The 15,055-nt window shown below is 38.4% G+C and overlaps 1 long non-coding RNA gene across 1 annotated transcript; it reads right to left on the bottom strand.

The window, feature by feature from the left end:
- Window positions 1-3,082: 3,082 nt before the first annotated feature.
- Window positions 3,083-8,203, bottom strand: LOC140327753 (uncharacterized). The gene is made up of 4 exons (XR_011920105.1): window positions 8,110-8,203; window positions 6,469-6,515; window positions 5,144-5,236; window positions 3,083-3,311 (listed from the first exon to the last, which is right to left on the bottom strand). It is a non-coding gene; the product is annotated as an uncharacterized lncRNA (long non-coding RNA).
- Between the last annotated feature and the right edge of the window lie 6,852 nt (window positions 8,204-15,055).

Below are 15,055 nucleotides of genomic sequence, written 5' to 3'. Positions count from 1 at the left end.
TGCACTGACAGAGGTGAATTAGCCATAGTGGTCCACTGCAAAAGAAAAGTCTAGAATGTCTCAAATTAGATTTCCTGCTGTCTCTATTATTCTGTGGAGGTCGCCCTAAAATTTAGCCCTGCTGAATTTCAAAAGAATCAAACAAAAAGGTACGGTAAAGGTTAGCTTACAAATCCATCTGTGAATATGAGCATGTTTTGATAATTTACTGCAAGATGTACCATAAAAATGATCAGTGACATAGGTTTAATTGGACAAATCATGGATTTGGGCTATATATATATATATATATATATATATATATATATATATATACATAAAAAAATTTTATTTAAGTGTATATATTTTAATCTGGTGAGTGTTTGCTAACAGAGATCTGTGGGTTATCTAAAGAAATGGCACAGCAGTGGCAGTCTAACTATGATAACACTGAAATAAGTAAAACTCAATCTTTTGTGTGAAATGTAGCTTAAGCTTTGGAGCTCTGTAAGCAACTGTCTTTTACAACATTCCTCTCATCAGTCACTTAAAGTTAGTCAAAAAAATAAAACTACATCTGCTTACAAAATGTAGGTAGAACTAATCTTAAAATAAAATAAAAAATAGAAGCAGGCAGGTCTTTTGTTGCAGAAGGGATAGACAATGGCCAATGAGGTCAGGTAGTGAGATCCACAGTTGTCATACAGTGGATGACAATAACCCACTGGCGCCTTTAATCAAATGATTTTTAAAAACACACCAGACCGTTTCTCAAGAAGCTAACTGTCTAGAATAAGGCAGGGCAAGAAGCCCACCCCACTGCCAATAGCAGGCTCCCTAGAACTTAGAAGACCAGGAAAAAAAGGGGACAGTGATCATCTTTTCTATAGGATCTATTTATAAATGTTTTCACCCAGGATTCACATCATTGCACATAATTTTCGAATTAGATTTGCTTACAAAATGTATGAATCATGAGAAAAAGTTAAATCACACATATTTTCTAATTCAATGCATCTCTAAAAATGTGTCAGTTTTTAATCTTGATTAAAGCTTGGGTAAAGAAAAAAAATGTAATTTAACACGGCACATGCTTACGGATTTGTTTTGCAAAAGTACACTACAGAAGTAAATTCATCATGAATCACATCTCTCTACATTTATCTGTCAATTACTCATTTAGTGAATAAGTGAGTCATTGATTACTGAATGAGTCATTGATAAAATCCACAAATGTAAATATAAACAGCTCTGCTGTTATAACATCGGCCAGAGAATTCGTCATTCTAATGGGGGTACGCAGTTAGGTTTGGTGGTTAGAGATTGTTGTGATTAACAAGGATTTTCACCACTGGAGAGAGGAATTGATAATGGTTTTACTGCAGTGACTTAAGCTACGTACACACTTCCAATTATTATCGTTGGAAAACGAACGACGAACGATCCTGCACGATATCTACGAACGATCGTATAGCACCGATCCTGCACATAGAGATAACGACACGATCGTTCGTAGATATTGTACACACAATAGATACGATCGTTTGAGCGATAGAGGAACTATGTGCACGACAGGAAAGTGAACGAACTTTCGTTCATCACGCATGCTCAGCTCATGGACGATCAACGAACGACCGTACACACGAACGATGTTCAACGATCGCCGTCCAATCCGATCCGCCGGTCCGGTCGTTCGTTTCCAACAACTTTCCTCGTTCGTCGGCGTCGTTGGTTACTTTTTTACGAACGATTTTTTGCCCAATCGATCGTTCGTCGTTCGATTGGAACGATAAAAATTGGAAGTGTGTACGCACCTTTACTGTTGGGCTGTATGTTCCTATATCTGTTTGAGGACTGAAGGACATGAAACTTAGGATCACTCTGATTTATATTGAAAATTGAAAGAGATTACTCACTAATTAGCTAAACAGGATTTGAATATACAATTGCCGCCATAACCACCTCCTTCCTTGCAATGATTTTAAAAAAGAGGGCTGCTGGAAGTACATACATCGGACTTCTCCTATCCTTTCTCCTGAAGAAGTGGATTTTTTCTGCGAAACACGTCAAGAAGTAATTGAGAATTTAAACCCTTTGGGGGTATTCTGTAAGGAGAGGTCATCATATACACCCACGATTTTATTGTGTTTTATGTATTTGAAATGATGTTTGTTTTTAATGTTTATTATTAATAAATTTTATTTTGTTATTTTTGTAATATATTGATGGTACTGGCTTTAAAAGCTTCCCGCTTAAAATTGATGTTTTTCATTGCATATCTTTTCCTATGAATGTTAGAGATGTGGCCTGTTTAAGATAAAGAAATGTATATAGGTGGATGTTTCTTTAAATGTTATTTACTGCAGTGAACCTTAATTAAAAAACATTACCATATAAACATAATAACATATAAACATTTTAAAAAAATCAACATTTGCTGTGTTTTTAAAGTAATATATATATTTTTAATATGTCATTATTTGTAGGAGTGTGTCTGGAGAGTAGAGCTACACAGTCATTGCCTCTTTCATTTCAAGGTTCCATGAATCAGAAAGGCTCTGGTTTCAATATTCCAATGAGGCCTCATACAGCTTAATCATTCAATGTTAAATGTTCTGCTCATCCACAGCACAATAGTATACATATGGTTTTCCTGTATGGGTGGGGCAAGTGGCAGTAATATTAACTCCCCTTTATTTCATTAGTAGTCACTAGTAATAACATTGCTTACTCTTTCACTGTCAGTCAGGAACAGTAATATTTACACCCCTTTTTCATCTTGACACCCTTTTTAAAAGCTTGGGAAAGGTAAGTAATTATTTTTCATTAAAAGCTGCTATGAATTATGAGAAAGAGCATCCAGATTTAACTGGAAATCCACTTTAAGCAAGATATCTTGTCCCTTCGTCCAGCATGTTACTGAAAGGAGCAATAGACTTACAATCTCATCTCTCGAAGTCTCCTCTCTCTTCCTATCAGCATTTTCCTTATTGGCAAATGATAACTTTAGCAAAATTGACTATCTTCTTCTTCTTTCATCACTGAGTGTTAGTGCTTTTGTATACTGCTGATACCAGATAAAATTAAGGTACTCATACGGAGTGCATTTTAAAAATACATTTAATTATGTACTAGGAAGTACATCATTATGCATTACAGCACTGCATTATATTTTCTTGAAGTTCGGCTTCATATGTTGCTTAAGTTTACAGTAAGACAAATTACGCAAGAATGGCAATGTTTTCACATAAAGCTGATGGTGGGGAAAGGTCCACTAGTAGACATCCATACTTTGGTTCACATAGCTTCTTTTTTTTTTATTAAATGTATTTCTACAAAAATAAATAAATAATAAACAACCATATAACATATAAACAACATACGTGTACAGTAGGTAACAATGCTTAACCCAGGGGAAAGGATTGTGGATTGTCCTATTTGTGATAAGGAATTCCAGTCCAGGTAGTGCATATCTTACCACCAAATAAAAGTAAGCTCCATAAAATTCATCAGGTAGCAAAGCCATCCTTTTTCCTACAACCAAGCTTGTGTACATCACTATACGATTACAAATATACCAAGCAAAACATACTATCAGACAGCTGAGTTGTCATTCACACTACGCTTATTACTGGTATGCTGGCCGGACATAAGAAACTTGTGGAGGAGCTGGCATTTTACTTCAGCTGAGGGTTAGGTGTACAATACGGATTGTGCTGGACCTTGTATTCCCACCCACCATAATGTCTGCATCATAAAGGGCCAGCTAAGCTTATCAAATGCTTTTTCCGCATCTAGACTCATAAACCATAGCTTCCATCTGTAAACAATTTAGTGCGTTGAATATAAAAATTGTGTGTCTGGTGTTGTTCCCTTGCTATGAACCCTACTTGATATTTTAATATGATTGTAGGTAGATATGTACCCAGCCTTGTAGCTAAAATTCTAGTAACAATTTTTAGATCAGAATTGAGCAAGGCGATTGGGTGGTAGCTAGCTAGGCTTTGGGGGTCTTTACCTGGTTTGGGGAAAACTGAAATAAAGGAATGAAGCATGGAAGCCAGAATAGGGGACCTTATAAAGCTAGGTTATGTGCTGTATTAGTGTACACATAGCTTCTAACATTTATACTGTAAAGGTGATGGATGACTGAGGTTGTGATTTGGCGGTAATGGATATTGAGAAAGAGACACCTTAAACATAATATGGATTATTAGTGGGGACTGTATTAAAGTGTTCAAGAAAAGTGGAGCCATTGTTAGGGATATGGGACAGAGTTATGTTGCCTGAGAAAGTTTGGAAAATGGGACAGTGGAGCTGAGATTATCAGTATCCAGTCAGAAGAAATTCAACTAATATCATGGTGCATTATAATTATTGTGATTAGATTAGATTATAGATAATTATATTAGCCTAACTGTAATGGAGAATGTGATTAACACATATGCAGTTGGAACAGAAGGGCTATTAAACATACATTAGAGGCTGATTGCTGAGGATTAACACATATCCTGGTGAGTGCCTGCTGAGAAGTAAATGCATATGTGTTGGCTACCATAACAATAGGTCTTGAAAGGTTAAAGCACATTTATTAGGTACTACTAAGTTTACCTAATACATATGCTCTACAGTTACCAAGCAGTTACCAAGTTTAATTTAAATTAAACTCCTATAATAAATCAACTCTAATGTGTTACAGGTCCTATTTTTAAGGTTCTCCAAGACAGGAGACAATAGACTTTTGGGGGAACCTGGGTGATCCAGAAAACCTGGAATGGATTTCTTTAAAATCTATTAGCTAGCAAACATTTTCGATCCTGGACCAGATCCATTCCAGGTTTGCTGTATCACCCAGGTTCTTCAATAGTCTATCTTCTCCAGTCTTGGAGAGCTTTAATAAATCAGGCCTAAATCACCAGAACAAGGCAGAGCATTGGTCATATCAGATACAGTTAGGAGGCTGTTGGTAATTCTGCCAATATAGAGAAGAACCTCTACATGCCCTAAGGAGCAAGGGGTCTAGGTAGAGTTGTGACCTCTGCAAACCCTGTTCCTATGCTGCTGTACAAGGATTTGAAATTGCCTAAAAAGTTGGGATGTATTTTTTATTGTTTTTCATGAAATTGAGGTTTTAAAAAGTAATATAAAAATATTTTGAATTTACCTCATTACAACTGAGTTTTACTTTGACTGTTGAACCGCTGGGAAACCTCTGGTCTGATGTCTCTGGGAAAGGACCAAGAAGAGGTGGCAACTCCTTAGTGGAAAAATCAAACTCTGATTTAAAAATTATCCTTCTCAATGGAAACCTAAAAGTGTGCTGTCAAAATAAAACTAAGGAATTAAAATATTAGGAACTATTGTATGAGACTGGAAATATTTGGTTTGATTTTTCGATATGACAGTTGCATAATGCGTGAGAAACTAATTACACAAAACATAAATAATTTTGGCTAGAAGTTTCAGCGGAAGTTCAGTGGAAAAAAGACTATTGTGCTATTATCATGGAGAAGTGAACGCAGAAGCAATACACCATTTCTGCAGAGTGGTTTTTCTATCTTGCACTGTGTAAGGAAGAATGAAATATCTATCTAGCAATAATATAAAATCAGCTGTGTGGAATAAACACTTCACGGACAAGCAGGTTAACAGCATTAAAATTGAGGTATGAATGAACACTGAATATTCACCTTGGTGAAATTTGATTTCAAACATTTGATTTCAAGGTTAAATCAAATCTGCTATGAAAAATTTTATTTTAAGGGAAATGTGAATTATTTTCAATTTATAAAGGAAAAGCCATTGAGAGTATTTCAGGCAGTCAGAAGTTCTTTTTCTCCAGCAACATGCCTATAACAAGCAGTATTTTGAACATACTTTCATCTCCCATACAAATATTATTTGATTGAGGAATCTCAAAGCAACGATGCGGCTTGCTAAAAGATAAAGCAGAAACAGTCTGTAACAGAGGGAGACAAAAACATACCTGTCTGATGGACAGTGACTCCTGTTTTTGGTCTTTTGCAGAACATTGGTCACAGAAACTTGTCAGGTGAGAAGCATGGAGACTGTCATTGTGGAGTTCACGTTCCTAAAAGCTAGCTGCTTGGCTCTTACTCAACTTGAACCATAATTTACCCATAATAAGTAGAAAAATAGGGACTTTTCAATTTAACTGATCTGAGTAGTTATTCTAGCTTGGGGGTGCCAAAAATTTTTAAACCCATATCTGCCCATTTTGTGGGCCAGATGGATAAAGTTGTAGAGATGCAGCCAATAGAGATGGTTCATGTGTGCAGTATAGTTGTATACTTTTGTATCTTTTCCAAATTGCTTATGGATGGGGTGTAATTAACTCCAGCAGTGGACTAGAGTTTCCTAGAAGTTGGAATAGTAGATGTGAGGATCAATTTGAAGAGAGACAAGAACCCACTGAATTGTTTTTTCAATTTTTTCAATTGTTTTTAGTTATTATGTCATGTTACATACCTTCTCATTTGTTCTTTGGGATTGCAGCATGGAGAGAACTCCTGTCTCTGTTTGTGGGAACATCAATGGTGAGATATGGTACATGTTCAATAAAAAATGGCACTGTGTTATTGCTGTAATATATGTTGTCTTATTGTATGTAATTCTATTTGTGTCAGTTTCACCATACCATGTTCTATACAATAATCTTTCAAAACTTCTACACAGTCTGGCTTGTAAAGGATAGAAGTGTTAATCTGCATGCCAAACTGTACCCAAGCCACAGGGTAACATGTAGCAAGAACCAAACAAGTTTTGTGTAAACTGGTTTGGGTAGTACAGAGCTTGAGAGTTCTTTTTTTAGAAATAAGAGTGTCAATGGTGGGTCTAAAGGTTATTGACTTTCACTTCTGCTATCAATTTAAGCCTTCCGTTATTCTGGTGGCTGTTTCTATCCTAATAATGAGTTTAAAATGTCAAGGAACAATAGACAGTAAGTGCCTTTCTCTGTTTTTGTTAGAGTGAAAATGGATAGAAGACACACAGCCATGGTCAAAAGAACTCTATTTTGTTTTTTCTTTACTTTTGTTCAGACCCATCATTGTTAATCTACTATATTAGTAGAGTATAATACAGTTAGCCAGTCCTATAATCATTCTTTTTGTAACCCAATTTGAACTACATATCACTTAATTGTAAAAAAACGGGCTGTTGAAAAAATGGGACACTAACAAAATGGTAAACCATTCCACAGAAGAGAGATATTTACTTTTCAGAGCTCGGAAGCAAAAGTTTTTTGTGTTCACATTCACATTTCTTTCTCTAGTTTGGAAGTTTTCTTTAATTCTGATTTTCATAGTATTAAGCTGTCTTTTTTGCAGCTGTTGAAGCTTGTTAAAACTATTCTGTGCAGCTGTAATATTAAATTGCACATTCCCTTTATTGACAATCAGGACAGCAAAAACAAAAAAACAAAAAACTGGCAAAATAGGGAGAACACATTTTTTAAATATTTCTTTTTAAATCTTTTTTATGGTGTCCCACAATTAAGGATGTTGGCAATAAGGATGTTGACTGCTTTCCTTTGTACACAAAAAGCCAACAAAGAAAGTCTTAACTAACTGAGAGACAGTTGCCAAAACACAGTTGTGCATATAAACAAATATGTATAGTACAACAGTAAAATGTTGGCCCACCAGGGTGAGTATATTTTCACCCTTGATGTCCAAAAGAAGATCAGTGTCGTGCTTCATTGCAAGCACCACCATCCTCATCTGGTCCTTTACCGGGTGTCAGAACTTTTGACCATCCTGGTTGAAAAGGCCAGGATGATGTTCACTCCTAAGAATGCATACAGAAGTTTAATAATTCTTGAGAGCCTAAGGAGATGTTAGGATGCCCAGAATATCCTGGAATTCCAGTATGTTTTATTGCAGAGTACATTGTTTATCAGGGACTTAATGGAACACCTGGTATTGTCTACATTAGGTCTTGGCAAGGCAGGGATAGATAGACAGTGTATCCAATTGCTAGCATATGTTTTTTGACAAAACATCTACAAATTATTTAAAGAGGCATTAAATTATGCCGGCGCTCATGGCTGTGCTGTGTAATATTGGGCAAATACACCTAGCATTTCTCACATAATGTCTGTCACAATACCTGTCAGTTTTTGCGGCACTCCCCCCTAAACCACCGTGCGGCATCGCGCACATGTCTGCCCCGTCAAGCTGCTAAGTGCAGCACTCACTATCTTGCTGACAAAGCATGCAGCACTTCCTGGTCTCACATGTCTGTGGGCGGTCTCTCACAAACTTACACAGCCCAGGGTGGAGGATCTCCTTAAAGGGGAAGAGGCTATTTAAGCCTCAGCAATAATTGTGGTTGGTGTTGTGACTTGGCACCAGCTTCCTTGCTTCTCTGCATTTCTGTTCTGACCTGTACCCCCAACTATGCTTGCCTGACCCTTGCTTGAACATGGACTATGCCTGCCTGCTCCAATTGTGCCTCGACCCGACAACGCTCAACTGCCCTGACCAGTGCTTAGACCCCAACTAGGCTCACCTGGTACCTGCCATAATCCTCTGCTTGGACTTGGACTTGCATGCCACCTGCCCTAAACATTTTCTTGGACCTATATTATATTTACCTGTTGCCTGTCTCCACAGGCCGCTTCGCATTTCCTCGGCAGGTAGGGTGACCCCATCCGTGACCTGGTGACACCCAGCAGCAAAGAGGCTGGTGGCCTATCACCCTTGCGTGGTGCGATAGTGAACCCTGGTGGTACTTAGACTTCGTGCCTCAGGTGATCCCGCACTACCTGCCTGTGGAACCTGACAGAAAGTCACAGCCAATATGTTGGTTCTGAGACAACTCCGTGCCTGAAAAACTATGCAAATTGCTGAACTTAGGATCTTGGTACAAGGGATCCAAAGAGGGTGCTTCCATATGGAGGGCCTCCTCCAGACTCCCTCCACTCTGTCAGCCCAACTTCCATGTCAGCCAGTATTTCCTGGACCATTCCTTCCTGTGGTAACTGAACCCAAGATTCCGCCCCATGACTGGTTCCAAAATTGCTGCAAGCTCTATTTCTCCCTGCAACCCAAAACCTTGCAGATGAGTGCAGTGATGAGGCCCTGAATAATGCCAATTTCCTTTTCTTTTTAAAAGATTAGTGGAACTCTATAACGACCCCTCACCAGGATTCTGTCACTGCTGGAGCAGCCCTCTGCAGCCTTCAACAAGGCGACGACCAGTGGAAGAATATGTTTCTGACTTCCGCAGATGAACTTTTGATACACAATAGAACACCACCACTTTCAAGCACCAATTCTGTATTGGGTTGTCCGAGTCCCTGAACTAGCCCGAGTGAGTATTTTAGACTCTCTCAATGATTTGATTAGGCTGGCTACCCAAATTGACAGAAGATTACAGGAATGTAAGATGGAGGAATTAGGGACTCCATGTTAAGCCTGGACCTGAACTTGTTACCCTTAAGGAGTATGTTGATGAAAACCTAAAGGAAAGATTAATCAGACTTCCATGTTACCTGCAGAACATATTTTTGGTAGAATGAAGGATGGTACCTAGGTGGTGCCTACCATTTAGTTAGGATCCGGGAGGGAGACAAATGGAAGACAGCTTTTAGAACTTGCTTCAGTCGCTTAGTATGTGGTGATGCCCTTTGGGATCTGCAATGCCCCTGCTACATTCCAGCATTTTGTAGATTACATTTTCTGCGATTTTCTTGATTTGTTTCTAGTAGTCTACCTTGAAAATATCTTGGTTTCACTTAGACTCTTTGCCTCGGGGGATCCCACGATACCGGTCTGTGGAGACCCTGACACTTTTAGACTTACCTTTCAAAGCCTCCCACCAGTGCTGCAAAGACTGCTATTTCCCTTGATGCTTCGTCATGACCACTGTCATCTTCCCCCAGTCTTCTTCTGCATTTGAATTCTCCAGCCATCTTTACTGGACAGGTGGGGATGAAGTAGTTTCTGAGCATGCCCACAGGTGCTACTTCCTCTCTACAAGGAATCATGGCAAGCCTGTACACACGCTGGTGGTACAAAAAACAAGAAAAGTTCTGACAGGCAGGCAACAGAATATATATCAAAAGAGATTTAATAGTCTTCACTGCCAGTAATGAAGAAAACCCTGCCTGTAAATTTTTGTTTAGCAGACTTTATTTCTGCTTTAAAGTAAGAAACTTTTTTAGTTTTTGTTAGTACCACACATTGCAAAGTGTTTACAACACCAACTGCTAACCATAATATGGATTTTTTACTAATTCTTATACTTTAATAAACATATCAGCCATGTCCCAAAAACCATCTGGATTTTCAAAATATTTTGCATTTACAAATATCCCAAAAACCTCTAAACTGTATTTTTATGTTTGCTGAATTAGCCTCCTATTTTTAGAAAATGTGGGGGATAGTTACAAGGAAAAAACCTTTACGTAGAAAGACATTTGATTGTAGTAAAAGAGAAAACAAAGCTCACATCATTTGCTAATCTGCTTACTAATGCTTTCCCCAATGACCATGTAGAATTGTAAGTAATAATGTGTTTGGAGGTGAATTAAACACATACAAAAGCTCATGTGGAGTGCTCTTGCAAAAAGCTCACTAATTGCTTGCTTTTACGGCATTGATGAAAGAATTGGGAATTAATGAATGATCAGCATCCTGTCACAGCAAGATGACTCAGGTATTAGATGGCAGAGAGAGAAAGAAAGATTGTTCATACATATATTGACATTTTCCATTGCAGCATCAACCTAACACTTATTTTTAACAGAAACCAAGGATGAAACTGATTTCACCCACTTGGTTGTGGTCACAAATCACTGCATTAATAAAGCAGTTGATGTGATTTTTTATCTATACAGAACATGAAAAACACAGTGAAAGGGAAAATGTCATTATAAGAATGAGCTATTGGGCATGCAACTTTTATTATACTCTTTGCATAAAGGATAAGCATCATTGCAGATAGGTTGCTTGAACATGTCAACTTCAAGACTGGTTCAACATCAACATTTGGGCAGAATCTAAATCTGAACACCATTAAAGTTGATAAGGAATACTTTTAAGTCCTTTTGTTGGTCTCAGGAGAGTCACTACAGCAGCCAAATGCACCAAAATACCATGAGAAGACAATCAAATGTCTAAAACTTAAGTTGTGCATTTATTTCTCCTTTGACCTAACTGAATTGTCAACAATTCAAGAGAGAATTACACCTAAATAATTCTGCATGTTTCAAAAAACCCTTAGGGATCTGCTGAAGAGGCTTGGTGGTGTGGGGCTTTCCATGTACAGGGGAAATGAATAAAAATACCTACATTTTGATTGGTAACTGGTATCTAAAGCAGTGGTCGCCAACCTTTTCGGACTAAATGGATCACTAAATGCACGGAATCTGGATCGCGCAGGGAGCCATGTGTCACTCAAAGGGGAAGAAACTTCCCCCAGAGTGACGCCATGGTGCCAGAACCTGCCCACTTGTGTCCAGAGACCCAATCCGTCCACCGCCTTGAGCCTACAATCCATACAGTAGACGTGGCCCATGGCTGTGGCCAGTGTGCCCCTCCATTGGGGACCTACTCCTGACCCCGCTGGGAGGTGTACCAGCCAGAGCCGCGGACCACCAAAATTTTCTCGCATACCACCATTGGTTGGCGACCACTGATCTAAAGAATAAGCATGGGTCACAAACTCAAAGTAGCATGTCAGCCAACAATAAAAAAAGACCAGTTTAGAGTCAGGACCTGTTGTATTTCATCTGGCTGAGAATAGGGGCAGGTTAGAGATATGTACTCCGAGGACACAGAATTGAGGCACCAGGATTCAAGCTTTCCACAACATAGCTGGAGCTAAGTCACTCCAGGAGGCAGCATGGATATTAGTAAGAATTGTTATATTTGAAAGAGAAATTTGGGTGGCTCAAATTACTTGATGTGGGGATAGAATGCTAAAAGCTGCAGAGAAAAAGGAAATTTTCTACCCCTCCAAATGTGAAACTTTCCAGTCTGGGCATCTTGCACCCTTTCTCCCTCTCTTCCATACACTTTACATTATTAATAAACTTCTAGAGATTAAGAGGAGTCTGGGCCTGATTTGTTCTATTTACTACCGGGTTGCACCCACCTAATCAGCTTCCCTACCACCACAATATAAGTTCTTATATTCAGATATTACTATCCGTGCAACACACTTTTCCAATGTATGACGCAAAATATTTATCATTGTGAATATTAATCGGACAAAATATTGTTGGGGTTCAAATGTAAAAGCCAGATTTAGATGTCTTTACCATTTCTTGTTTGTTATCCCTAGCATTCTATTCATTACCCAATCTTGAAACATTATTTATATCAAGATTGTTAGGCAACAAGTGTTTCTTGGTCTTTCACATGTAACTCCAAAGATATTTCACAGTTTAAATGTTATGGCCTCAGACTTTAAAATTCCAGACATACCAAACAAACTCATGCCTAATATGTTTTAAGACTCAGAGTCTAGCACCGTGATGGCACCATCAGTCTGCACCTGCTCAGTCTACTTTACAGCTGATCACATACCACTTATCATGTCCTCTACGTCAACTTGTAAAAGAGTCTACAACAGTTTAAAAAAGTATAAATACAAATATAGTTGTTATATGAAGTACAAGCCTCATCAAGTAGACAAAAAACCTTCCCCTGCTAGTCTTTCATTTATGTGTCACATGTTCCCAGACACTGCAAAACAAAGCTGGAAGGTACCAGCAACCCATTGTAGTGCATAGGGCACAGCATACATGAGAGAGGCAACAATGCTCTGAATTCGGGAGTAGTGCAGCATTGTTGCCACATCATCACAAGAAGCTACATTAGCTGAACTTTACTGGAAGGCTTGACTGAGACTTGTGGAAATTAGCAAGAGGATAGAGGTAAGTTTCTAAATACAACCGCAATTTTAAATAAAATGTTGCAGTAATTTATGCTATCAATTGTTTTTCATAAAAGGTTATGGTTTTACAAAAAAAAATAAGGGCTAGGGCATGTCCCCTCTCACCATCTAATAAATTCAGTATTTTTTTGTATTTGATTTATTACATTGGTATATTTTTTATGGTAATATCCTCTGTATATGTGTATAGGAAACTAGCCTAAAAAATATGAATCCACCAAACAAAATATCTTGTGTTTATGATCTCATAGCTTGCTTTTTTCATACATTCCAACCAGGGGTCTTTTTAGGGTTGAATGTACTTTTGCTCCTCTACACACATCGATTGATTGAGACAGAGATCCATTACAGGACAATTGTGGCGCCTGAGTATTGTTAAACCTTGTTGTTGTTTACTGTTGTTGTGTACTGAACCTGAAAATGATCTGCTACCTTATACTGGAGGAACTATAGCACTTAACCTTGTAACACTTAACCAGTAGCCTCTGACCTTGTTTTAAGTGTTATTCTGCAGTGGTGGCAGAAGGAGAGGCAAAAACTGTATTATTAGATTATGCACTCCCCTGCACCCTTTTCCCCTCACCTTAGGGTGTTTACCAGGTATGATGTTCGGATAGCAAAATATTTTGTACCTATAGTGTAATGTCAATAAGTCTAGAAGTTACCTAGAGTCTAGAAGTTACAGAGACCCTACGTAGCCCTTATTTTTTTCCCTTTGTAATACATTATAGTTGTTCCATTCTGTGATACACATCCAAAAACATGTACCGTACTCTATTCTAAAATATTATATTAATATTCTCAACAAAATGTTATTCTTGGGTATTGTCTGCAGAATATTATAACACTGCTATCCAGATTGTGAACACTGTATTGCAAGTTACAATGCGGCTTGCATCTTTACAGTTTCCCAAGCAACCAGCTCCAAGTTTATCACATGTGTAGCATTAGTTTAGAAGTAACTAGTTCCAGCAAGACAAATTAAAGTACCAGGATGACCACTCATTGTGTTAGGTCACCTGAGTATACATTTATAGTAGTCCAAAGCCATTTAGAATTATGAAACATATTTATGTTTGATTACATCATGCTAAGAAAGTTTTTCTCTGGAAGCATGTTGAAAGGGTTAACAAAATATTAACACACGTGTCTGACACAATATACAACCAGCATTTGTCTAATAAATAACTACATGCATTCTTAAGTATAAGCAGGGTACAGCCTTTTGTAGTGCATTTACAGTACAGTTGGAGTGTGAGAAGAAGCCAATTAATTAATGTGCCGATACTATTAGGAGGCATGCTAAAAGAAAAAGGAAGCAGAGTGATAAAGATATAAGTTCACCACTGCCCCTCCTTTCACTGTCTTGTAATAGGCCAGGGCTCAGAAGAAGTAGGTTGCATGTGGCTGACCATCAGAATGAGGACACAGGTAGTCTCTGGGTTACATACGAGATAGGGACTGTAAGTTTGTTCTTAAGTTGAATTTGAATGTAAGTTGGAACAGATACATTATTTTATTAATGCAATTAGGACAGATGTTTGTCTCAATATATTATTAGGTAGCATGGTGTCAGTTACAGTAAAAGTCCTCACTGTGAGCTAATCACAAACAAAGCAAAAAAATTTATGGAGCCATTCATTATTTTTTAGAGCAAGCTGTGCTTTGTAATGCAAAAGAACTGCAGTTTGTCTTGGTCAGTAAAGAGTTACAAGAGGTTGCAGAAAGAGCTCACCCCTCTAAGATTATCCACAATCTCTGCTGTGTTTAGCAAAAGATTTCTTCTGCAAGTCATGCAAACTGCTCCCCTCAGCCTCCAAGCCTCCATCCTGCACACAAAGGAGCAGGGAAGCCCCGTTCATACCTAGGACTCATCCGTATGTCAGATGTCCTTAACCTGGGGACTACCTGTATCTTGTAACAGAAGTGAAGTGCTGCGGGCAGAACTTTAGGATTGAGGGTAAATATAGGGGCCTTTAGCTGAAAGGTGCTTTTAAGTAAGATAATGCCCCTGATTCATCAATAAAATCCGCGCTCGCTGGAAGCGCGAAAGTACGCGCGGCCATCGATCGCGGTTTACCGCGGTCCGGACTCGAGTGTGCGCGTACACTCGCCTCACTGCCAGCCGGATTCCAGCCTTCACAATAAT

This window comes from Pyxicephalus adspersus, chromosome 3, assembly GCF_032062135.1.
Source record: "Pyxicephalus adspersus chromosome 3, UCB_Pads_2.0, whole genome shotgun sequence".
Lineage (NCBI taxonomy): Eukaryota > Metazoa > Chordata > Amphibia > Anura > Pyxicephalidae > Pyxicephalus > Pyxicephalus adspersus.
The sequence above is the reverse complement of the archived record's forward strand: the minus strand, read 5'-3'. Positions and strand labels throughout refer to the sequence as shown.